Genomic DNA, 25,564 nt, shown 5'->3' with positions numbered 1-25,564 from the left:
TACGTAAAAGTTTCCTATCCAGAACATTCGAATCTCGTCGAGAATTTCGACAAGGTGATGTAATTTCTTCCTACTAGGGTAACCAATATAATTTGGACCCCCATATATTTTGGACCCCCTGGACCGTATTATCATAACTTTCACAGATTTAATGAAGAGATGACAAAAGTTTTTAGAAACATTCGCTAAATTAGATTGTCCTGTACGAGCAGCAATCATTTCCTCACTGGAAATATCTTTATTTGCCTTGAAATTATGTTTTGTTAATCTCGTCATCCGTGCGATTGCCGCGGCTTGTTTACGGGAAGAGAAAATGGTGCTGGGGAAAGTTCGTGTAATCAGCCTTTGTCAATCAAGTAATTAGGATGTGATGCAGCATATCCAAGTTGCAGATTCTTCGAAAATAGTTTCAAGCGGGTTTAAACACCGAGTGTCCAAAATATATACTTAAGAGGGTCCAAAATACGTTGGGGTGTCCAAAACAGTGAAAACTGATGCTTCAAAAATCAGTTATTTTCATCAAATTTTCAGCCAGAAATGACCTTGTGGGTATTTTTGACGGATAGTGGAGGCTTTTACGGTCATTATCAACATCATCATTATGTGTAACACCCTCTGAATCTGTTTGATTTAAGCTCACATTCAAAGTAATGTCCTCTAGGGGTCCAAAATTCGACCGTTACCCTATTCTACATCGTCCTGGAAAGTGTAATACGGCGAGTCGAACGCAATAGCTGGACGGACACGTATGAGGACCACAGCTGTAATACTGTCCATAACTGCATATTTGTAACATTTGCAGTTTCTGTCAATATTTAGTTATTACCGGGGATCATCTCCAAATTATCAGTACTTTCATCCACCCAAATGAACTTGACAAGTTTGTTCTACAAAATGTGAAATAAATACCAAGTCATTTTGTCTCATTAAGAAATAATCACAAATGTAACCGCATAACAGTCACACTGATAATAGATACTGGCTTCATAGCGTACCACCAATCATATTTTGGTCTAATTATTTTTACAAATCTTTGCCAAGGATAGGAGAATAGCTGTAGAAGATTTCATTGCTAGAGGATTAATTTTGAGTTTTTGGCAAATTCTTGAAATTACAATCCTTTCCCATACTAACGCAAGTTGCAAACTTGAGCTCCATTTTCTCCAATGCCTACTTTTGACGAATGTGACTGTTATGCAGTTATGGGCAGTAAAGTCGTGGATATTCAGCATGGTGTCAGGCCATTTATTAAGCCGTAGGTCATTAAGCCGAATGGTAGTTAGGCCCAATGGCACAAATTTCCCGAATGGAGGAGAACGTGCCTCTAGAGCCGACCTACTGATAGGCTCAATGGTCACTAGGCCGAATAACTATTGGGTCTTCTTTTTGCCATTACGTCCCCATTGAGACAAAGTTTGCTTCTCAGCTTAGTGTTCTATCAGCACTTCCACTGTTATTAACTGACAGTTTCCTTTGCCTACGTCCATTTTTAATATGTCCGATTTTTTTTGTCTTTGAAACATAGGCTGTTCTTTCTAGTATCATTGTTAAAATAGTTTTATGCGGTGAAACTGCTGATATTCAAATCGTATTTTTTTTTCTTTTTTTTCAACATAGGCTATTCTTTCTAGTTTCATTGTTAAATTAGTTTTTGGCAATAATAGAAGATTAAAACAAAAGATCCGTTTCCAGATATCTGTGAAATTGCAATTCGTCCTTATGTAAATTCGGCCTAATGACCATTCGGCCTAATGGCCTTCGACCTAATGACCCAGCATCAGCATGGGTCTATTTGTAATGAACATTTACTTAACTTCCTTTAGCATAGATAGACTATGTTTGTGCCTGCCAATGATTATAGACAGAGGAACCTACAACTGGAACAATATACGGTGAACCCAGCAAACTGGCTAAAGTTAGACGGATACGAAGAACAGAGCATGTTGTCTGAATTCCGGGAAACTAATTGGCGATCGCTACTAATCCGGTTGGCACAAGAAGATTTGTAGTGCAAAGAGCACGATGGGTGGACCAAGTGGAGCGTGATCTGGCAAGCGTTGGATGTGACCGACGTTGGAGACATTATCATATTTGAATGGTTTTAGCATGATCGACAATGAACTAAATTTAGTTTGGAACCTATCCACATTAACCTTTACAATGCATCACGTTGGAAGCAGCTCGCTGACGTAGTGCATGGTTTGGGCCAAAAACGACCCTAATGCACAAGGAGGGTTAAGAAGAAACTTTAAACCTCCAAATCGCCATACTGAATCCGTAATCGCGTTTTGAATAGCACAAATCTCGAAAAGATGTAACTCTAATGCATCTGATCTTGTTTGTATAATGTTTATTGCAAGTAAGCAAAGCCTTGTTTATGCTGGTTCTCTTAAGTGTACTTATATATAATGAATTAGAAATTGGATTTACTTTGTATTGTTAAAAAAAACGAAAGAAACCATCAAAATTCGAGATCGCTTTCTCTGACCATCGTAACATGTTCGATGTTCAATAGTTTTGGAAAGCTACGCTAAAAGTCCATTCAATGAATACGGTCAATTTACACCTCACGTCAGATGTGGCAAAATGAACGCTTATTAAAATGTAGGGGCAGCATTTACAGATGTATTTTATGACGGATCTAATTCGTCACCAGTTATCATGCACACGCAATAGATTATGTACAACAGAAGAAGGCCAACATTCGGCAAAGGCGTAGATATTAAGCGAGGTCATGTCGAAGGAGGGTGACTGGGTTCGATAAAAGAAATCAGAAATCAGAGCGGGTTTGAAACTTGAATGATTTTTGTATTACTGGCGAACAAAGTGAACCAATGTGGAAATTTGCTTAAATGACATAACTAGAAATCTATTTTGGTATCATTTTAAAAATTTCAATCTAAAAGCTATTAAAAACATCATAATCTCTCAGACTTTTTGGAACTTTGAACTGAAACTGGACTTTTTTCAAGATTGAGCCTTTCTTGAATAAATCCTCTCTGTTCTAATAAAATAAATAAAAAGTTGTTTGCTAAAGTTTTTTAGAACAAACTGAAAGTGGAGAGTATTGCAAGTATGTCAACTAGAAACACAGAGAATGCTAGAAATGCAATTAAAGTGTAAGTAAGACTCATCAACTTAGCCATACATAAATGTGAAATATGTATGTTAAATAACCAATTTAATTTAAAATTCTGTATTTAAAATTTTGCTTAGTATAATTGTTATTGTGATTGTATATATTGATCGAATGTTGTGCTTAGTAGTGCACAACAAACTCTAGTTCCAGAAAGGCGTTTCAATTGACTACCATTTGTTACTAGAACCTGTAAATTCCAGTCACATGTGTTTTGCGAAACTCTCCGCAAGAAAAAAAAATAATATGAAGGAGACAGAGTCAGGTGTATCAACATTTATCACTTACTTTATCCAAAGGTGTGAACCGCACACGGTCGTGCGAATGCAGATGAGTAATCTTGAGCAAATATGCAGCCGTTGGTCACTCGATCAGCAGGACACCAGCTTGTGTTAAAGCAGCAGTCAGAAAATTTTCGTTGGTTTTATGAATCTCAGCTCAACAGCGACCATAACTTCTTATCGTTATCGACCTAAATATCACTTGTTCGTTTCTAACACTGTAGTCTATGCGATAACTATTTCTTGCAACTTCTGAGCCTTTGTTGTCCGCACTATCATTAACACCACTGTTCAAATACGCTTCAGTCGTTGACCAAACAGAGACTTCAAAAATACACTCGAATGGCCCAATCAACTTTGTTCATTTGGTAAATATGCGCGGTCTACTTGATAATACCGTTTTGTTCAATGCCTCAGCGGGTGAAGGTTCCTATTGAATTCCACAATGATGCTTCTTTCACACGATCTATCAATGCTCCACTACAATGTCGCCAACCGTTGGGAACTCATCTTCACTTCGAGATAATTTCGAAAAGAGAAAAAATGGCCTTTTTTAAGCTTCAAACTCCACAATCAGCCTCCAAATCTATGACTCGTATCCCGACTGACGATCGCTGGCTGGTGTTCAGCAAGTTCTGTTTCCGATTGGAGCGACTCGCGCTTTCCTTGAGGGGGAGATGTTGGTTCGATGAATGGATCTACTAAACTGAACCGAATCAATAATAACAACAAACATATGAATTGGCATTCTCTCCAAAAGCCATTTATTATTCCCGCTCTCTATTATCACATTATCATAATAAGTGCTCGCGCCCGAACGCGTATTTGCTGAATGTTGCAAGTGGATCGACTACACAGGACAGATCCCAGCCTCCGCACCGCACCCGCGCGTGAGATACGAGCCGATCGGTTGATTAGGACCGGACCAGGCGGGCCCGAGACCGAGACGTGCAGAGCGTTGTAGGTGGCTAGCTAAAGGTAGCTTATCTGTAGCTCACCGCTGCTGCTAGACGAGAGATTCGAACGAGAGAGCAAGTGACTGAGCGGAAGCGCAATCGTAAGAAAATTTTCCCGCCTGTTCGGAAGGTGTTGTGGTGATGGAGCACACGGAATGTATTGAGGGTGAAGTTCTAATGTTCTATTTCCCGAGCGATTGAACGTAATCAAATGCTTCTAGCAAAACTAGTATGGTATAACATTTACATGAGAAATTCTTCTAGAAACGTGACAGGTAAACTTATGGAAATTGTTTCAATTTCCCTATGTAAATTGATAAAAATTGCAGTTCTTTATTTGGTTTTCTGGTGACATCAACCACGTGATTTCAAGGAAACTTAGGGACAAATGGAGGCGCGTGGTTGTTGATATACATTTGCGATCCAAAAGGTATATTTTTTGGAAATGCTTCCACTGTCGAAGTTGGTATTTTATAGTTGCCTTTAAAATTTTGAAATTAAACCGTTTAATATTGGCACTGCCAATTTTTCAGCGAAGAAAACTTGAATTTTGAAAATGTGTCCGACAAACTTTTTGCTTTTTTCTACACCGTGCTTTTTAAATGGGCTCTGGGTACCCGGATATCCTGTCGGCCACATAAGGGTTAATATACAGTAGATGTTCGCTCGGTGCAAACGGTTTAACTGTAATGCTTTTTGACAGAAAGTTAGCTATAGTGCAACAATTTTGCAGTTACCTATCACAATGCTATCCTAAAAAGTTCATAAAAAGTGGAAGATAATGCACATACATAGTAGACTGGGTCTACATAGTCGATTTTTTTGAACAAAGCTTTTTCGATTCCTTTTAGCGTCCAAAACAACTGTGCAAAATTTGGGAGCGATTGGTTCCGTATTGCGATTGTAATTTGTATGCAATTTAGTATCAGAAAACATTTTTTTTACATTTTTCTCATAATTTGCTTTTTTTTGCCTGAAACGATCTAACTAATGACGTTGAATGTAGCCTATAGGATATGCCGAAAAACTTTGACGAAGACCGCAAAGTGATCCGACATTTGTGACACAAGTTATTACGTTTAGATCGTCTGATAGTACTTAACATTTAACATGTAAAAGAATAACATCAATAATAAAATCTCAATTTTTGGCCTAAGTTACCAAGCGAATTACTTTTTTACAAGCATCGGATAACTTTGTGGTCTTCAGCAAAGTTTTTCGGCATATCCTAGACTATACTTTAACGTCATTAGTTACATGGTTTTAGACAAAAGAAACTTATGAATATAATGCAAAAAAGTACGTTTTTCCATACTAAATTCCATACAAATTTCAATCGCAATGCGGAATACGGGGACGCAACTAATCGCTTCAAAATTTTGCACAGTTGTTTTGGGCGCTAATATGGATTGAAAAAAGCTTTGTTCCGGGTTAATGCGATCAAAATTTAACTTTCTCCATACAAAATTGACCCACTCTAATACTTAGAGCGCTGTATGGTGGTAAAACCAGGATATAATCAATATTTTAAACATAGTTTTGTTTTCCCATAAAACCTACAAAAGTAACAGTAACGATTCAAACCTTGCGTTTTTCTTGGCTTGCCTGGCGCTACAAAACGGTTAGTCGATAAGAAGAGCGCCTAACATAGCTCGGGCCTTCACAAGTTCCTACCTCGCTTCCACGGATCAATCGAAAGACCGTCAGCTAAGAGTTGTGATATAGACTAATTTCAAGACCTCTATGTACCAAAGAAAACCATTAAATTTTCTGTGTCCAGTCCGGTACTCAATAAATATTCATTATCGTGTATTTTTACCGTGTAAATTGCCTTTTGTGTAAATTATATTTGGCGTGTTACACCGATCTGACCGCTCTGACAGTAAGGGACTAAACATAAATTACGTAAAATGGGTACCGAGGATTGTTCACAATCTGCGAACTTGACTGCGGAAAAAATCGCGACAATGACGCCGCTGGTTGTGAGCTGGTAGTGCAACCTGATGGGCACTGTGGTCGATCAAGGAGGTGCGGCTCAAACAGCGTCGGTTCTGGCATCCAGCGGCTGAGTAAGAAATGCCCTTGCGCCGAAAGCTATACATAGGGTGGCAGCCCCACGGTGGATGGGAGACCTTAGACCAACAACCTATTGTGCCGGTTCAACACACGCCGACTGGAAGACTCTGCGGTGAAAAGGTCCTTCGTCGTCGAACCGTTTTGCGGATATTCCGGAAGGTGGAAGCGTAGAAGATCAATGGAGCGCCATCAAGAACGTCTTCATCGCCACCGGCGAGAATAATTTGGGTGAGTTACGCACCCATAGGAAGCAGTGGATCACAGATGACACCTGGAGGAAGATAGAGGAGCGAAGGAATGCCAACGCCGCGATAGAGCGAGCGAAAACATGAGGAGCCAAGGTCGTAGCCTGTCAGCGCTATTCGGCTCTCGAGAAGGAAGTGAAGCGCTCATGTAGGCGGGACAGAAGAGCGTGAGCGGACTCCCTAGCCGAGAAAGGCGAGAAAGTCGTAAAATCTCACGTCACGTTAGTGGGACTAAGATGAATGCTACGATACCCGTGAAAGACACATCTGGACAGCTATTGGCCGACCCGGCTTACCAGCTGAAACGCTGGTTCAAGCACTTTGGAAACCTTTTTGAAGTGTCGGATACGCCACCAACACCTCAGCATGATTCGCCAAGGGTTCGACGCATTAACCGTGTCAACACCGAAGCCCCATCATGCCCCATCAGGGTCGTTGCTGGAGTGGGACAAGGATGTATACTATCACCGCTACTGTTCCTCATCGTAATCAACGAGATCCTGGTAAATGACTTAGATCTGGCTGGTGACGTTACTCTCTTAGCTCAACGGCACTCTGATATGCAGAGTAAGCGCGATGATTCTGTTGATCCCTCCTCGGCAGCAGGTCTCACCATCAACGTCAACAAGACCAAATAGTCAACCCTTAAAGCTAGGGCAGAATACAAGCGGTAGAGAAAGTTAAAAATTTCCAATATCTTGGTAGCCAAATGGTGGCACCAAGATCGACATAGGTGCACGGATAAAGAAGGTGAGGGCTGCCTTTACAAGTTTAAGAAATGCATGGAAAAAACAATCAGATTATTCGACGCACCAAAATCCGAATTTTCAACTCGAACGTGAAATCTGTGCTGCTGTACGCCAGTGAAACTTGGTGTGTATCAGCGGAGAACACTCGACGGCTGCAGGTGTTCATCAATAGATGCCTACGGTATATAATTCATGCCTGGGGGCCTCACATGTGGATTTCCAGTGTGGGGCTTCACCACCGACGAACCGACGTGACAGCTAGAACAAATAAATTCAAATTTGTTGTCCGCGACGCCATGATGAAAAATAGCTATCGCCACCTCTATAACGGCTCGCGATGATTTGATAGCTCGACACCAAACCCCCGTGTGTTCATATAGGAAAAGGTTCGCGTCTGTGCTAATTTGACAGAAGCGATCGCTCGCTTCGCTGGTCGACCGTTAAATTAGGGGGGACAGTTTTGGATCGCCACTGTCACGTCGGTTCGTCGGTGGCTTCACGTCGATGTCATTAAAAGTCGATTGCGACAGAAATTCGGGGGTGAAAGTGGAGGTGGGTCGGCCACACTCTACGCAGGGGCGGGAATGAAATCTGCAAACAAGCGTTAGATTGGAGCTCAGCAGGACATCGCAGCAGAGGCAGATCCTGAGGATCATGGCGGCGAAGCCACAACAAGGAAATAAAGGATGTCAACCTGGCCACAGGTCAAGGCGATGGCAGGCAATCGCCCAGGATGGAGATCTTTGAATTCGACCCTCTGCAGCATCATGGGTGCTCAGGACTGAAAGTAAGTGTGGAGTTTTGGGAATTTAGTCGCTAGCGAGAACCACCCGCTTACCCAAGATGATTGCTGCACCGGGAGATGCGTTCGATGCGGTCGACCGCTTACCTAAGAAAGAGGCAGAGTCGACGTGCTGTGTGCACACATCGACATAGCCAGTGTTGCTGGTTGATAGTGTGAAGCCTGTCTTGCTTCAACCGTCAACTGACAGTTGGTCAAGGGGTACATTGCATAGAATATAACGCCTGGCAATAGGGTATCCCACAGTAAGTAAGTTCTTCTTGTCAATATGTGATCGGTTAAACTTAGAGATCAATTGGGCCCGAAAGAAACAGAAGCTATCCATCCACATCGTCATGATTCCCATTCTACTATGTATAGAGTAGAAAAGTGAAAGCAGAACAAAAGCAAAGTAGGAAATGATATAGTAGAATAGAATACATCTAGGCGCTGTAGAAAGTTTAGCTGCAGCTGTCAATTGTAATCGCTCACGTTATGTCCTAGTGGACTTGGAAAGAATCATATTAAGTCCCAATTTTCAAAACTGGGAAAAGTTTGATATCGAAAACTATCACGCAACCATTTTTCTAGTGAAAGTTCAGTTTACCAAAATTCATCAACATTTTATAGCAGTTAACCTTCACGTAACCCCCGACAACTCATTATCAAAATGCTGATATTTTGATTATCAATTATCATTAGATTTTTTTTGAAGTCGCCCTCAATCGATCATAAATTGGTGCAAGTTTATTATACTCAAGTGGTCATGCAATATCTGGAACCATTCCGGGGTTATTCCGGATTGTGCTGGGATCAGGGGGCCCATCCGGATCCCCGTGACAGGTTCCGCGGGGCTTTATTGGGGACACTTCTGGTTTTTAACCTAAGCATGCCATACGACATATCAATCTTCATGATTTCCAATGACTGAGTCAGAAATGATAGACTGAAGTCTGTATCAACTAATATGGCCACCCCGGAACATCTAGCACATGCTCCACGGGGGTTCCGATGACACATCGGGGACATAGTTTGCAACTAAATCATGCCGTGCGACGTATCAATCTTCATGATTTCAAGAGAATGGGCAGAAAAAAATGACTGAAGCACGTAATAACACACGAAATAATCATTTTTAGTTATTTGGCAAAACATACCCCTTCTAATCGCACCATACTATGGGGTTAGCAGGGGTGGGAACACTCACTTGCAAAGAGTTACACTACCAAAGTCGTGACAGAGCTGTGAAAGCGACTCTTCACGAGGTAAGTGTAATTTACATTCACCTCTTGACCCCTGTTCTACTCGGCAAACTTTTAGACAAAACCACAAGGCAAAAGTCGCCCATACATCGTTTCTTGATTGCACGCTTCTGAGCTGAGAAAATAGCAAGTGAGTGTAACTCCACTGCGGTAACTCTTTGCAAGTGAGTGGTCCCATCCTTGGGGGTGAGGATAGTTTCTTCTCCGTATTCACTGGTGCATGCCCCGTGTGTCCCTTGCCTAGGGCTGTAGTTGTCAATTTTAATCGCTCACGTAATGTCCTAGTGGACAATAGAGCTGCAAATTGATAAGGAATAAAAAAGTATTTTCCTCATATTTGGTAAGAATCATATTATGTTCCAAAAACTACTAGCAACAGCTTGAACTCGTATTTTCAGAACAATAAATAAAACAAACATTACGGGATACTTGGAAAATTTATAGAAAATAAACAGTGCACAAATTTTAACGAGCACGTGCAGACTAAGGAACATCTGGGAAAATCCTAAGAAATAACTAAGAATATCCAAATAATAAAAAACATGTTTGTAAAAAGTATCTTTTTTTTTAATATATTTTTTTTAAGTAATCATGAAGATTTTAAATAAAATACGGTGAAGAAATTCTGAGAATAATTTCGAAGATCTGATTTTTTTAGAAATATGTTGAAGAGTTTTAACTGATTATTCAAGGGTTTCCAGTGATCAAAATAAAAATCCACCCAAAAATTTTCCAGCAATTTCTTTTAATATGTCCAGATGAATGTTCAGTAAAAATGAGGCATTTGGAAAAAAATCTGTTTAAAATTTTATAGTGCAATTTTGGGAAAATTCTGGAAGATATGATATAAATTCATACTTGGTATAGTATTCAATAGCCAAAGAACTCATATCTAAAACACTAGACGTTTGTTTTAAACAATAATATGATTTAACCCGATAGCTAGGTTGAAAACTAAAACTGATGGAGAGGGAGCAAACAGAAAAAAATATTAATAATTGTTGGCTTCTCTGCGTAACTATCACAATTTATGCTATTTCAGTAAATCAAATTAATCATTACATTCACCAAAAACTGCATAGTAAAACCAAAATAATGAAAACCGCACGAGGGCCAAATTTCGGGGGTAAAGTTGTCCCATTCACGAAGGTCGCGAGGAACGTGAAAATCGTAAAATCCGCGTTGTTGTATCAACTGGACGCCCAGCTACCACGAGGCTGGAAGGGCTACGTGTTTACATACAACGATCGAGTCTTCCTAAACATAAGTAAGTAGATTCGACTATTCATAAACTATCTTGAATTCTGTAATTCTAATGTATTTTACAGAAGTCAATTCTAGGCCTTATCATGTTCAATTTGTGCGTATTTTTTACACGTTATTCAAAACAGTCATCTATGCAACCGGTTTTTATAAAATTTTCGGTACCTTTTACCACTTATTGGAAGGGGGATTTCCCCTGTGCGTGGGTGCTAAGTAGCATTGGCAATATCAGTAGCATCCACATGATAACTGTGCGAAGATTTTAAGGTTATGCATCACTTTGAATATGAATCACATCCCGATGGAATGTTGATAAGTACGTCATTTGTCAAGTCAATACCCGTTGACCAGGCTTCGATTGGCTTACTGATAGAAGCAGTGCATAACTAATTGCGGGGAAAGTAAGTGATACCCAATTGAAAAAAATACGCGCATTGAGTATCACAGGTAATATCTAGATCTAGGACTGGGAAAAGCTTTTTTTGGAATGGTCATTCACATAGACATTCGCCTTCTTCAATACTGAAGATGGTCGTATGGGTGACTCACACAGAAACGCACCGATCGACATAGCTGCGAAAAAAAAACCTTACGAAACTCCTGCGAAAAAAACCTTGATGGATGCTTGGTCATTGGCCAACTTTCGATCACATTGTTTATTGTTTTCTGGACAGACGGCATGTGGATTTGATACCTAGGTACCACCGGCGACGTGTGTTGCGTTGCGATCGCTTTTATTTATTAGCTACGGTGGAAATGGCACTATTGGCCGCCACAATTAGCGTCTATTAAGTTTGTAAATTCAACAAATTATAACTAATATACAGCACAAACGTCAAGATATTAGTCACAACCGCTGTTTCTGGGTCTAGATGTGATAGGGTGAGTCAGAATCATTCATTAAAACCCATTCTTGTGTTATTATTAGAATTAGCTGAAGTGTTGCAGCAATTTGTTGATTTCAAATGTAGCTATATTTGAAACTAGATTTCATTGTTACTTTTTGAATGATTGGCCCACCCTATCCAGCGAATTCATTTAATGTTTCATTTTAATGTTTAATTGAATCGCACTACAAAAAAAATATCTCTAATACTTATTTTTCTTAGTAACGCATTAGTAAAAAATGGCAGTACATAAAATTAAAATGATAATACAACACCATTAATAGAGGAAAAAACAATGCAGATAATTGATCGATCGGATCTCAGACTTCAAAACAGGAATATAAACATATTTGAATCAATGCCCTACTGCCCTATAAATAATTCAAAGAACAGGTTGCAAAACAGAATTCCACATCCTAGCCCTACCGTTAAATGTAATCGGGTAAATGGTTGATATCGAGCACGTGCTGGGCTTGAAGGTATTTCCCAAAAGCAGTGCTGAAAATGTCACATATTTAGATTCAATCACCTAAGTACTTTCAGAACCTGAACCTGAAAATATGGTATATGAAAAACTACAAGTAAATCACGGAAAACGTCCTCCTCTTCTTGGCGTAACGTCCTCACTGGGACAAAGCCTGCTTCTCAGCTTAGTGTTCTATGAGCACTTCCACAGTTATTAACTGAGAGCTTCCTCTGCCAATGACCATTTTGCATGTGTATATCGTGTGGCAGGCACGAAGATACTCTATGCCCAAGGAAGTCAAGGAAATTTTCTTTACGAAAAGATCCTGGACCGACCGGGAATCGAACCCGTCACCCTCAGCATGGTCATGCTGAATACCCGTGCGTTTACCGCCTCGGCTATATGGGCACGGAAAACGTCTCGCACTTAAATATTTAAGGTCAATGTCATCGACTATCTTCGAAAAATTCATATTTATATTCATGATAAATATCATAAATGATATTGCCGATTTTCGGCATTTTTCGAAGGTATTGAACTTGGAGTTGCGATGGGGACCGCGATCGGGTGGCTTTGTTCGAAGGAAAAAGTGAAAAATAACACGTGTTTGGGGCAGTTGCGATGGGGGCCGCGATCGGGTGGCTTTGTTTGAATGAAAAAGTGAAAAATTGATGCGTGTTTGGGGCAGCTGCGTTGAGGACCGCGATCGGGTGGCTTTGTTCGAAGGAAAAAGTGAAAAATAACGCGTGTTTGGGGCAGTTGTGATGGGGACCGCGATCGGGTGGCTTTGTTCGAAGGATGAAGTGAAGAATGATGCATGTTTTGGGCAGTTGCGGATCTCGATCGGGTTGCATTGTTCGGCGGAAAAAAGTGACGCTTGTTTGCGGCAGTTGCGATGAAAATCTCGGTCGCGTAGCATTGTTCGAAGGAATAAGTGAGGAGTGACACGTGTTTGGGTAGGTGCACATTTCCCTTCCTCGTGAAATGATAACAATGGATGAACACTTGGTAGCAAACAGTATTGCAGAAAATTGAAGGAGTCAAGGAATGGTTGCGGTCATCCGACGACATGGAACTGGATGAGATCATTCCGAGTTTTTTTTTCTTTACATACTAAAAGAAGTTGGGGTCATTTCGCCAATGCGTTTTCATTAGGACTCCTGGAGTCTGTAATATCTGCAAATTAATCTTGTAGTTCTGGTGCAGGTCTAATATTGAAGCGATAAAAATTTTAGAAGAAAGTGATTGCAGTTCACAACAATCATTGAGCAAATTAAAAATAATTGGCTTAGTTACCTTAACGGCTGTCGATCACAGGTAACACATGGAACTACTCTTAGTAAAATACATAATTCGAAAATAGCTATCTAAGCTTGAAAGTTTATTCTCCGTATATTCTAAGTTCAATATTGTGTGAAACGCACGACTATTTCCGTGAGTCGATCGGATTTCTCGCTAGGAAGATGGGGACGCGAATATTGAATGCAAAATCAGAAGCGCGCGATAACTTTCGTGGGAAAGTCGGTTTTCACGGTAGTGTAAACGATCAATGCGGTAACGCATTTAATATAGAAAGATCGTTGACGTATGTGCATTACCCTTACTATCACGACCAAATAATTCATCGGGATGAAGAACGTGTCGTGTATTTCCATATAACTTGTGGATCATATCACCTACCAAAGGTGGCTCCAAGTTCCACACCTTACCGTACCCTACTAACAAATACTCCTTCCTGAGACAACTGTGGGTATGCTGTGGATTCCACGGTTTCTAGTAACAACGGTTGTCGAGTTAACATTCCTTCCTCTTTCCCGATGACCGTAAGGACGTGGCCGGCGCCGTTATTGACTTTAAAATATTGAACTCTCGATTTGTGCACATTGAGAGTGTGTAGCTAGTCCCAAGCACCATTTATTGGATCTCTGTGCAATTTCGATTGTTCTGGTCAATCACGGAGTAGCAACTACGATGTGTACGGTTATCGTTGCTTTGCTTTGCTTTGGTATTCGAAGGTATTGAACTTGAACCGTTTATCGTAGTTTTTATACGAACAATCAATTTTAGGAATAGAAGATGAATAAAAAGATTTAGAATGTTCTGTTATATGACTGTAACAAGACGTAAACCTTTAGCGCTCTTAATTTCTGTCACTTAAAGAAAACCTTTTAGTTTTACAAAAAGTGAAAGCTAAAAACATAAAACTTCTTTGAATTTATCTAAGATTTTTTTCCTGTCTCTTTTTTTGTCTATTTAGAGATTACGTAGTTGTTTGCTCCCATAAATAGTTCATTCCAAGATTTTTTTTTTCGGAATTTCTGAGAATTGGGTTCTTTGGGTGTATCCGGATTATTTCATAATCGGATTCTCCGCCCAACAATTAGTCGAAATCCAAAATTTCATAATTTTCGGAGTCCGGGAACTATTTTAAAAATGCATTTAAAGTTTGTATAGGGAAATTTTTTTGTTCGTGTCGAACTGTCACTTTATCGATTGAACTGTCATTCTATCCACAAAAATAAAAACTGTTTTGTTAATTTAACCATCAAAACAAAGGTATCGGAATCCAATAAAATCACGTTATACTCAGAAAAATGAGCTCTTTCGATTAGGGTATAGAAAATAGCAACATTTTTTTCACTAAACTACCCAATTGTTCCTGGGAGTTCCTTCTAAGATTTCTGCAGGTGTTACGGGGTCTCTACAAGAGTACCTTCTGGGATTTCGTCCAGAGGTTTTCCCGATATGCTTCCCGAGTTTCTCGCTGGATTTCTTCGGGACATCCCATAAAATGTTTCCAAAATTCCTCCAGGAATTTCTCTTTGTGATTTTCCGGGATACCTTTCCAGGTAATAGAACTTTTTTTCCGAGATGTCTCAGTTTTTCGAAGGATTTCTTTCGAAGTTTTTTTTTAAAGATTTCTTTAATAAGTCGTTGCGAAGAGCTCTGGAAATAATCCAGAGAAAATCTGTAAAAAAAATCTCAGGTGGCTCACTGCAAGAAATCCGGTAAACAACTACGAAAAAAAAGCCTGAGAAAAGCTCTAATAGAAATAACGGGAGAACTCCATGAGAAACATCAGCAAATGGCTCCTGCAGAAATCCCAGAAGCCACTCTGGGAAAAATCTTCAAGAGAAATTTCTTGTGAAACTTCAGAACAAATCCCGCAAGAACCTGGGAAATATCCCAGCTGAAACTCCAGTAGAAATTCAAGAAAAACTCCTAGAAGATGAGCTCGCGGATTTTTTTTTACAGGACAAACTTCTGATGAAATCCCGGGAGGGATTCTTGCAGAGAATTCGTGGAAAACTGCTTGGGATTCCTTGGAGGAATTCTAGTGGAAATCTCAGGAATAAATCCTGTAGCAACTCTGGGAGAAATCCCGAGAAGATCTCCTGGGAAAGTTCCAAGACGAAAAACGGAAGGAATCGCTTAAAATCTTTAGAGCAGGGATTCTTGAAGAGAATTCGTGGAAAACTGCTTGGGATTCCTTGGAGGAATTCTAGTGAAAATCTCAGGAATAAATCCTGTAGCAACTCTGGGAGAACTCCCGGGAAGATCTCCTGGGAAAGTTCCAAGACGAAAAACGGAAGGAATCGCTTAAAATCTTTGAGCAATCCAGAGAGAAACTCCACCAACAACATCTGCGATTATCCTTAGAGAAACTCTTGTGAAATTCTCGGGATGAACCCTGTAAGAAATCCCACGTAAATATCTTTGGGCACAACACAAGAGAATCTCCAGAAAAAAATCCACGAGGGACACTGAAAGCAATACCGGGAAATCCTTTGGAAGAAATTCTGGATGGAACTTTTGTAGCATCTCCGTGAAAAACTCCAGGAAAAATCATTTGGATCTCAGGAATCCTGGAAGATTTGCAAGGAAGAATTTGGAAAAATACTGGTAGAATTCGGGCTGCAAAACGGTGAGTCGATAAGGAGAGCGTCCAACATAGCTCTGGTCCTCACAAGTTCCTACCTCATGCTTCCACGGGTCAAACGATGACAAAGACCGCCAGCTAAGAGTTGTGTGCTTAGCAGTGCAGCCTGGGCACTGTTGTCCTTCTGACTTCAGCTAGATTGAGGAGGTACGTCCCGAGCGTCTGTTCACCAAGGAGGTGCGGCTCAAACAGCGTCTGTTCTGGCATCCAGCGGCTGAGTATGAAATGCTGTATTGCGTCAGCCATACCTAAGAAGGCAGCCCCTTCAACGCAATATAGGCAGCGCGGCCCCGGTAAGGTAGCCTGCTGAAAACCTTCAAACACCCAGAAAAGCAATAGTAGAATAAACGGATTGATTCAATGGCAACAGACCCGGCAACGAATAAAGGACATCGATTGGAAAGTCGGATCTTGGAACGTAAGAACTTTGAATGAACCCGCACGTGTTGGGCTCCTGGCTCGTGAACTGCAGAATGTCGGCGTTAATATGGCCGCTATCCAGGAGATATGCTGGCCCAAAACTGGAGAACGCGAATTCCGAGCGGTGGATCCCATCGCCAACACTTCATTCAAGTACCACATCTACTACAGTGGCGGCAATAAGGCAGAACGCGGAGTTGGCTTTATAGTGATCGGGAAGCAGATGAAGCGAGTTATTCGGTGGAAGCCGATAAGCGACCGAATCTGTGTGTTGAGGATGAAGGGCAAGTTCTTCAACTACAGCCTGATCAGCATCTTTGCGCCAACGAACGACAAACCCGATGAGAGCCTTAAGGCCTACGGAGAGTGCCCAAAACAAGATGTCAAAATACAGGGTGCGGCAGGAAAAAATGCGAAAAGTTCAAGGCACTATTACACGCTAAATATGGGATATATATGACTATTTTTTCATGACAGTGTTTCAGTCAATGTCTATATTCTAGCACTGAAAAATAAAAATGAACATATTTGATGTTTAACATGTGGTAATGTAGGCCTAATAAGCGGATATCAATAAACTGCGCGCCCAATGGTCATTAAACAAAATGACTATAACAGTAACAAAATTAGCTCAAATTTGATGAACAATCAGACCACACTGATCCAGAGCCATGTAGTTTCACATACCAGATGAAATAAGTACATATATTTGATGATATTGTAGAGAAAATCAAAAATTTTGTTTTATCAGATGCGAAATTTAGCGACCTGTGCGATTTTCTGCGGTTTGAAAATTCTGGTTGTCTTCATCTTCAGGCGCCACCCTGTAAAGGTTAGTGACCAAAATGGGAATTTTTTTAATTAACTTTTCAGAAAACTAGCCTATTATAGATCATGGAACGTTGAAACATAGATTGGTTAATGTCAAATGGACGAAAATGAGGTTTGAAGTTGAAAAACACTTTCGCATTTTTTCCTGCCGCATACTGTAGTCATCGGAGATGAAAATGCGCAGATCGGCAGAGAAAGTTTCTTTCGACCTGTCATTGGAACGGAAAGCCTCCATTCTGTTACCAACGATAATGGTCTGCGCCTTGTGACATTCGCTGCTGCTAGAGGGATGGCAATTAGCAGTACCTACTTCGCACGTAAGAATATCCGAAAACACACCTGGCGACACCCGAGTGGTGACACTTGCTCCCAGATAGACCACGTGCTGATCGACGGGCAACATTTTTCGGACGTCATAGATGTGAGGTCCTACAGAGGTCCGAACAATGACTCGGATCATTATCTTGTAGCCGCAAAGATTCGGGCGCGATTATCCAGCGTCACGAGTTCAAGAAACAACAGGACGATACGTTTCAATATCCATCGCTTGTCAGCCGAAGGGGTTGCTGCACAGTACCATCAGAAGCTAGACGAGAGGATAGGAGAGACCAACGGATCTGGAGATGTCAACAGCTTATGGGGAGTTATCCACGAAGCAGTGACAACAACAGCGCAAGAGGTGATAAGTACCACTCAGCGACGTAACGTAATGGTTGGTACCACTCAGCGACCAACGTAATGGTTGGTTTGACGAGGACTGCCAACGAATGACGAACGAAAAGAATGCCGCCAGAAGTCGAATGCTAGTGGCCGGTACCCGGCAGAACAGAGAGCGGTACAGGGTTGCAAGAGCAGAAGAGAAGCGAATCCACCGCAGAAAAAAACGGCAACCTGAAGAGAGTGTTATTGCTGAAGCACAGAAAAGTATGGACAGGAACGATATGCGGAGGTTTTATGCAACTGACAGACAAAACAATGGTGGCAGCCAGGTGGAAGGAGCACTTCAAAGATTTGTTGAATGGTAGCAGCGAAGGAGCACCCAGGAACAGGATTAACATACACCGTGTCCAATAAGTTCTCATACAACATCAAATTCAATTCATTTCACATCTGTAATTAGGATTTTCAAAGTAAATTTATTTATTGAAAGGCCAACTAACACACATCAAATACAGCATATGTTTTGGAACTAACTGTCCTTTTACTCTCTTTGCTGATCGCTCATGTGTCGTAGGGGGATTAGGGGCATAATGGACACCCGGGGCGAAATGGACACCCCTGTTTTTGCCGAAACCGTTGACTTTTATGTAAAACTTTCAATGCATAAGTGTTAAGGAACAAGTCATTGTTCTGTTTTTCAAAAGTACCATTTATATTCCTTCAAAATAACCAAAATGTCATTGAAATTAAAGTGTGTTTTTCATATGGTGGATTTCTTATAAATTCGAAGCAGCAGCAAATAAGGTATACCGAGTGTTTGAGGGTGTCCACCATACAAACAAGTGAATTGTAAGCTTATCTACATGTATACGTAGATTTAGCAATGGATGAAGTATTATATTTTTGTTCAGAACTTACTGAAAATAGCGATTTCAATGTTGTAGTCTATTCGGGGCGAAATGAACACTGGCAATTTTGAATGGATGTAGGCGCATTGCATACTGTTAGGCGTTTTAGAGAGCTTGGAAAAAATCAATCCGATTATTTTAGCCTAAAATGTATTTAATTAACTTTGAAGTTATGTAAACTCGTCTAAAATGGAGTATCATATCTGCGGTATTGATCTCCGTTGGCAAATTACTTAACTGGTCGATATTCTCAAAGATACAGCATAAAATATGTAGGGGTGTCCATTATGCCCCGATGGGTGTCCATTTCGCCCCGTACCTTTCCTGCCAGCCCCAAAAAACACACGGTTTTCAATTCATTATTTCTTCACAATAATGACATTCTACCAACTGTAAATGATTGAAATACGTAGGTAACAAGTTAAAGTTGTAAGCCAACTGATAATATGTTAAGTTTTTGTCTGTTATACAGGCCTAACAGACTCATTTGCTTAGGGTGTCCATTATGCCCCTAATCCCCCTAAGTCCATTTCAGTTGGCACGCACGTCATTTCATTGGTATTTCGTCCTATTTTAACGAGTAATGGTTTTATGTTGAAACAAATTAGGTTCCTGTCCTCCCTATTGCTAGTACCAACTATGGCCAGAAGAGAAAAAAATATGAGATCCTGTATTGCTAAAGTACGAAGCCGTTTTATGTTGTATAAAATAAAACGTAAATTAAACAAAAATGTCCATTTACCTGTTTTAATGAGATTTGTTGTGTTAAAAAAGCATGCGTGCATCTTATATGGTTAATTCACACCATTCTCACTTTTAAAACATGCTTGTATTCCTATTTGGGTAAATTTTGTCCAAAATTTAGGTTTTATGATGTTAATCTTTGATATAACTGATATTTTCATGAAAATCAGCCCAAGTTGAGCTTACTTACAAATTTCTTACCATATCATCACCAAACTGTATTGTTTAAGCCTTAGTATATCTATTTGGTACATAACTTGAGATACAAACTCAAAATTCATCCATATGGACTATATTTTGCTACCGTAGAATGAAAAACTTTTCGAACATTTTTCATGCGTGCCGGAGAAAACGGATTTCATAAAACGGAAGTGTACTGCTAGGCTTATAAAAACAAATAGAAAATAAAGTTATTCTAAACCGTATCCTTTATTTAATCAGTATTATGTGGCCTTTCAATACATGTATTCACTTTGAAAATATTAATCGTATATGTAAAATAAAAAGATATTTTCTAAATTTGTGTTTTGTATGAGAACTTATTGGACACGGTGTAATGGATGACAGTCAAGCAGTGGAACCACCAACACTGGATGAGGTTAAAAAGGCCCTTAAGGAGCTGAAAAACAGCAAGGCTGCTGGGAGGGACGATATCTCGGTCGAACTTCTTAAGCACGGAAGCGAGCAGCTACATCAGTCAATCCACCAGATTATTATAAAGATTTGGGAGGATGAAGAATTGCCCACCAGTTGGTTGGATGGCCTCATATGCCCAATCTACAAGAAAGGGCACAGACTGGAGTGTGCCAATTACAGAGGGATTACCCTTTTAAATTCGGCGTATAAGATACTGTCGCGTGTCCTGTTCAACAGACTGCGACCTCTTGAGGAGTCCTTCGTCGGTGAATATCAGGCTGGTTTTCATGAGGGCCGATCAACGACGGATCAAATGTTTGTCCTGCGGATGATCCTAGATAAATTTCGGGAATACAACTTGCAGACTCACCATCTGTTCATTGATTTTAAAGCAGCGTACGGTTCAGTGAAAAGAAATGAGTTTTGGCAGATAATGTCAGAACATGATTTTCCGGCGAAACTAATTAGACTGATTCGCGCAACGCTGGATGGATCAAAATCAAGTATTCGGATCACGGACGAAGTGTCGTTTGTGACCTTGGATGGATTGAAGCAGGTGATGCTCTTTCAAATTTATTGTTCAACATTGCACTCGAAGGAGCGATTAGGAGGTCAGGCGTGCAGAGGAATGGCTCTATCATCCCACGGTCGCACATGCTCCTCGGTTTTGCGGACGATATTGATCTCATCGGCATCGATCTTAGGGCAGTGGAGGAAGCTTATGCTCAGGATATAATTTAAGACGGGTATAAAGATAGTATGGTCGTGTGCGTGGCCGACGGCTGGTGAATTTTGCCGTTTTTCGGTGAATTTTCTGAGCTTCTTATTCTTTTTCTGTTCTTTCGGTTCACGATTGGAATTTGTTATGGAAACTTTTTGCACCATAAAACAGAAAATTTCTTCAAATGTGCAAATAAATTAGGAAATTGTAAGGCAATTACTAGCAAGCATCCCTCTGATGCGATCTGGTAGCAAATATCGATGGTTTTTGCTACTTTTCTGTGATGTTTCGACACTTTCAGAAAACTCGCCAACAGCTGGTCGGGTTTGCCATAAGAAATTTCGGCTCAACTTCGGGTCTCTTCGGGTAAATTTTTTTCGTTGCTAACGAAAAAATTCTCACGCATACGGGAACGTTCGTGTACAATTTCCCCCCTGGCTTATGCTCTTCTGAAGAGAGAGACAGCGAGGATAGACTTGACGATTAACTCTACCAAGACGAAGTACATGATAGCGGGTAGAGACAGAAGCAGGCCTAGTGGTGTTAGTGCTGAGGTAGTGATTGATGGGGAAGTGTTTGAAGTTGTTGAAGAATTTGTTTATCTTGGAACACCAGTGACATGTGACAATGACGTTTTCCGTGAAGTGAAAAGGCGTATTGCAGCTGCGAATAGGGCCTTTTACGGATTGCGTAGCCAGCTTAGGTCCCGTAACTTGCAAACGCAAACAAAATTCGCTTTGTATAAGACGCTGATTCTTCCGGTTGCCCTCTACGGTCACGATGCGTGGACGTTAACGGAGGTAGACCGAAAAGCTTTTGAAGTTTTTGAGCGCAAAGTGCTGCGGACAATTCTCGGTGGGAAACAAGAAAATGGAGTGTGGCGCAGACGCATGAATCACGAGTTGTACCAAGTGTACGAAGATGCGAATATTGTGAAACGCATAAAATACGGCAGACTTCAGTGGGCTGGACACGTAGTGCGAATGTCGGAAGTAATAATAGCGTAAATAATATTCAGCAGAGAACCCGGTAGAGGTAGGCGACTTCGTGGGCGGCCGCGAACTCGCTGGCTGGACGCGGTTGAAGAAGATCTACGATCCCTACACGTTCGGGGAAACTGGAGGAACATCGCCCAAGACCGACGAAGATGGTGCTCTACTATACGCTCGGCGTTGGAGTAAAGTTACTTTGTAGCGAACAAGGTATCAAGATAGGTACTGGTAGGATTCAGCAGAAAAATGGCGTGAAAGAATACGGAAGGAATCTTAATAGAAATAATGAGAGGCATTCCAAGAGGTAGATAGAAATCTTGGGGACGTTCAAAAAGAACAGCGACTAGAAACAGTAAACATGTTTTTTCATCTTTACCATGTTGATAATATGTACCTTAAACAACGGTCAGTTACCCTATGTTGAAAGGGTGTAGGGTAGGTACACATTAAATAAATACATCAAACAGCCCTACCGAGTTGCTTAACCACATTCCCTCGTCTGGTGATTACAAATTTTAATCCACGGATGTAGACCTAACTTACTCCACCACAACGGACGCTGTGGACATGCGAGTGAGTATTCAAATTACTGGCGCTGCAGATATAATTACTCATTCTAAATCACTTCTTACATTAGTACGTAGATAAATAGATACAAATCACACCCCGTTGCCGTCCGGCCACGCTGCTGGACCCCATCGGTTTCGGTGGCTGCGGCCAGCCAGTGGGGTGGGTGGTATATGGTAACGCAGACAATGGGCGTTGCGGGTGGATATACTGGGCTACCATCGCCGCCCAGGTCGACCACGTTGCAAACAATTGCGCTCGATGACGACGACGTCGTCGTCGCCGAGTGACAGGCGGCGCGCGGTGATATATGCGCGGAAAGCTCGGTGAACGTAAACGAACGGTTATCAGCAACAGGGGACAACCGTTAAAGATGAAGCATCGATCTCTGATAGTTTTCGATGCACCGTCATTCAAATTTATCGGTTTGTCATTGGAAGTCCTTTGTAATGCTATTTCTATGAGGGTTGTTTTGTAACGGCTTTACCGCTGATCTGACATCTAGCGTAACGTAAAGAGCGCCGTAAATATGTTATATTATTCATCAGCATTTCGGTTTTATCAGGTTTAAAGCGGAATGGCTCATACAGAGAAACTGGGTTAAACCGGAGTTCACCGGAGTAGCAGTTTGAGTGTTAACAACGCATTACAGTAACGTTTTGTTTTAGTTTTTAGAGTCAATTGAACCTTTGGAATCAACTTTATTTCAATTTTGTAAGGTGTTTTACGACTGGCAACTTAATGGATGCAAGCGGCTTTCTCAGTATTTAAATTATGAACAATTTGTCTGTACACCCAACGTTTCACCCTGGAGATTTGGCGTTTTTCAAGGGTCTCTACGGCCTATTGGTGATTTGATGTTGCATGAAGAAGAAGAAGAACGATGGTGTTTTGAAAAAAATCCTATCCCTACAACACAGGGGAAGTTTTTAAAATGCCTCTATAAAATCTAAAACAAAATCTAATTAAAAACGGTTTGATGTACGGTGTTAGACTTTGAACGGACTACAAATTAAGTACCTTATCAAGAAAAAAAATGTTTAATTTAAATTTATACGTTCAATATGTAGTCCGTCCAAAGTCTAACACCGTACATCAAACCGTTTTTAATTAGAATTTATATTATATGAAAGCCATGAGGAAAATCTTATGAAAACTCATTTTCATGAGATTTTCTTATGTCATGTCATAAGGATAACTTATGAAAACTAGTTTTCATAAGGTATTCTTATGGCATCCATACAGCTGAGTTATGGCAAACATTCATAAGGTATTTTGATGAATTTCGATAGTTTTTTTCGCTGAGTGTATGCTCTTCTAAGAGACTTTACAACGACCCAAAAAATATGAAAATTTTGATTTCAGTTCAGTCTTTCAGTCTTTCATACGTGAACATTCAGTTGACTTGATAACCCTGGAAACCCCAATTGAAATTGGAACACTTATGAATGAATGTCTTTATCATCGATTGTTTCAGATGGTGCCTGTTTATCTGCGTTCAGCCAGAATGACTCATTCCTAATTCAGGAGCAATCTGGCTTCAAAATCCGCCCATTCGTTTTTATATCCTTACATTTTTTTTAGAATTAAGATTAAACTTCATCCGTACTAGATAACCCTACAAATGAACTTTACATTTTCACTCAAATCATGATATTTTTTTTTATTCACAGTCGCCTATTTTTAAGAGCAAAACCATAAAAATCTAGTAATAAGAATCCTAATTTTCATTACAACAGTACTGGAATGGAACTTAAAAACCATCTAGTGCATAGTTCTGGTGTATGTATAAACAACCACATTTCCACTAAACAGATGATTTGCTCACCAAACTTTTTTTTTCTAAACTGTTGCTTCGAAATGTCCTTCCATCTCGAGATTACTCACCGGTTGTTTGGCGCTGTGGTTGGTCCCACTGGTTATGGCAAATTATCACTACTCCAGGCAAAATTTCACTAATATCACTCCTGTGCAACTTGAAATGTTGGTTTGGCAAGCAAACCGTAAGTGGACGATTGCCCGGCCCATATGGGGGTATATATAGTGATTACTTGGCATCTCGCTTCGGAAGTTGTCCGGAAAAGAAGCAACAGCAGCAGAAGCAGCAGCGAAAATCACTTGATAATGTGTTATCACAAAATAAATAGATATCTTATGGTCTTCCAAGATTCAAATCTGTCTCGTGCTACTGTACGCGGTTTGTGATGCTGATGAATACTCGCATTTAGCGATAAGCGTACACGTCACCACTTTGGCAATGTTTGTGTTCTATTTTTTGACTTTTAAAACGAAGTTACTTATCTGTGGTATCCAATGTGAGAGAAATCCTGGTCGGTTTAAATGAGTTTCAAAATATTAAAAACACTTCACTTGCAAATTCATTTGACTTACTTTCTTCACTTCACTTGACTCAACTTTCTGGATTTCAGTTATTTTTCCACAGTCGTCATTTTTGTATCGTCATGCTACGAATGGCGCAACAAGACATAAATCGAACATCAAAGGGGTGATACACAAATTATGTCACGCAAAAATCAACCTTTTTCAACCCACCTCTCCTCTATGTCACACTTTTTGTAAGGGACCATACCAATTTTTGTATAGGTCGTCAAGTTCTGCAAAACCCCCTATCCCCCCTAAAAGCGTGACGTAATTTGTGCATGGTCCCAAAGTGAATAAACTCAAGTCGACCAGTTGACTCACCGTCGCACAGGAGGACGACTTCGTTCCAGTCGAGCTATATCATACCATAAGTAGAACCAATCCGTCGTATAAAAGAAGAAGAAGAACATTAAGCCACAAGAGTCTTCAGAACAACGTCCACCAAGTCTTCATCATGGACAACTGCGAAGAACTGATTCCCGACTACCTGTACTTTATCAAGGGTATCGTCAACTCCTAGAACTTGCCACTGAACATCATTCCATGAAAACCTACAGCAAAACAAGATCCTCAAGGGCATCCGCAAGAACCTGGAACCTGGAAGCCTGGAATTGTTCGAGGAACTCACCGAAGAATAGAAGACCTTTACAAGAAGTTCTAT

General features: G+C 40.6%; 1 protein-coding gene across 2 annotated transcripts in view; it reads right to left on the bottom strand.

Moving 5' to 3' along the window:
* LOC134291575 (synaptic vesicle glycoprotein 2C-like) overlaps window positions 1-24,565 on the bottom strand; it is a 36,655-nt gene extending 12,090 nt beyond the window's left edge. The window contains exon 1 of one of the 2 annotated variants that reach the window (XM_062859510.1): window positions 24,409-24,565. The gene's annotated coding sequence lies outside the window, so the exon portion shown is untranslated. Of the gene's footprint in view, window positions 1-3,424; window positions 4,093-24,408 lie in introns of those variants that run through there. The other variant, XM_062859511.1, reaches the window with a different exon arrangement.
* Window positions 24,566-25,564: the final 999 nt, after the last annotated feature.

The sequence above is a fragment of the Aedes albopictus genome, chromosome 3, assembly GCF_035046485.1.
Source record: "Aedes albopictus strain Foshan chromosome 3, AalbF5, whole genome shotgun sequence".
Taxonomy (NCBI): domain Eukaryota; kingdom Metazoa; phylum Arthropoda; class Insecta; order Diptera; family Culicidae; genus Aedes; species Aedes albopictus.
Note: the sequence above shows the minus strand (reverse complement) of the source record. Positions and strands in the feature narration are given on the sequence as shown.